The sequence below is a fragment of the Nuphar pumila genome, chromosome 12 (assembly GCF_984573655.1).
Source record: "Nuphar pumila chromosome 12, dmNupPumi1.hap1.1, whole genome shotgun sequence".
Classification (NCBI taxonomy): domain Eukaryota; kingdom Viridiplantae; phylum Streptophyta; class Magnoliopsida; order Nymphaeales; family Nymphaeaceae; genus Nuphar; species Nuphar pumila.
Window position 1 is genome coordinate 42,738,238 of NC_143260.1, and position 1,535 is coordinate 42,739,772.

A 1,535-nucleotide genomic window follows, 5' to 3' on the forward strand; every position below is an offset into this window, starting at 1 on the left:
AAATCAAGTTAAATTGCTGGTAAAAAAATGAGGGTAAATAAGAGAAAAAACTACAATTTCTAGTTGGGCAATCACCCACTCGAAGATGGTGACTATTGAAAGTTGAACCCTGCTCATAGTAACCCACTCAAAAAGGCAATTTGATCCCTCAAGAATACGTATTGGTTGAAGTCTTCTCAACATATGCTCAGAGAGAGAGAGAGAGAGAGAGAGAGAAACGATGGTAAGATTGGGTAAATTGAAGAAATTTAATGAAGATAAACTTGGTATTTTTTAAAATTTGTTTGATTTTATTAACTATGTTTCATAGAAAATTAGTTAACAAAGATGCATTTGGATAATTAAACATAAACTTAAGTATGCATTTGAATTATAAGTTTTTAGGTATGAATTTCAATTATATAAAAACTGGGTACGTTTTTTGTAAATAACCTTTATTTTTGTAAGAAGTAAAATGTGGAGATTACATGAAAGCCCACGCACCCTTTTTTTTTTTGGTAATTCCGGCCAGAGAGAGAGAACAAATGAGGGGGAGGGGGAGGCCAGCACAACTTTGTTGTCAATGGCCAGGTGGGACCCATACGAAATGCAGATGGTCCCTCTCCATGGCCTAGCTGTTCGTCCTCTCATATGATGGTATCATGACTATCATTCGGTGGAGACGTTAGCCATCATTGAAACTTCTCCTCTCCTTTTCTTGCTGCCTCCACCCTTTTTAGGTTTCCTCAGATCTGTGCCCTCTCTCTCTCTCTCTCTCTCCCTTTTTCCATGAGATCTTCAAGGGTCTGGGCTGGGACTGGGAGTACATCAGGTATGGCCTTTGTCTTTCATCCCATCCTTTTCGTTCTTTTTCTCTCTCTTGAGATGCTGCATGGAAATTGATGATCGCGTTTTTATTGGTGGTGGTTTTGATAGATCACATGTAGCCTTTCTCTGTCTTGTTTATCCACCTTTTTGTTGGTTGGTCTTTTGTAAAGGTTGCACCTTTTGTATAGGAATAGGGGCTTTGATCATTTGTATATTGTTTTTACTTTTCCAAATTGGGATTTGGCGAAGCAAAGTTCTTGTTTTCTTCTGGATGATCTTCATTCCCCTGTTTTTGAGCTCTGCTCTTCTTCATTTTTTCTCTACGAGATGGGCCTTCTTGTTATTCTTTTTATGTATGGTTCTTGTATAATAGTTTTTTAAGTTTACAGTTGGGTGCTTCCTAAATTGTTTAACTTTTGTCGGAATTGTTGCCTTGGACGCAAAATCTGGTAAGTTTAGAGACATGGCCGGTTCCTATAGAGTTTGTTTGGATATACTAAGGCATAAGATTGGTATTTTTTCATGGATATCAGTTTGTGTTGTTTGGATGTTCAGTATGTGTCTACAAAATTATGGACTGGGGGTGAGAATTTGATTTTCTATCTATGTTATTTTCCTTCTTTTACCATTTTGTGCCTAAAGTTCATGTTGTTTATGAGAATGACTCTCCGTGATTAGGACCAAGTTATTGTCTTGTGAAACAGGAATTTCTGATTCGTTTGTTGTTT

At 37.1% G+C, this 1,535-nt stretch overlaps 1 protein-coding gene across 2 annotated transcripts in view; it reads left to right on the forward strand.

Moving 5' to 3' along the window:
• Window positions 1–650: 650 nt before the first annotated feature.
• Window positions 651–1,535, forward strand: part of LOC149820844 (protein IQ-DOMAIN 3-like) — a 4,956-nt gene continuing 4,071 nt past the window's right edge. The window contains exon 1 of one of the 2 annotated variants that reach the window (XM_089982323.1): window positions 651–811. The gene's annotated coding sequence lies outside the window, so the exon portion shown is untranslated. Of the gene's footprint in view, window positions 812–976; window positions 1,257–1,535 lie in introns of those variants that run through there. The other variant, XM_089982324.1, reaches the window with a different exon arrangement.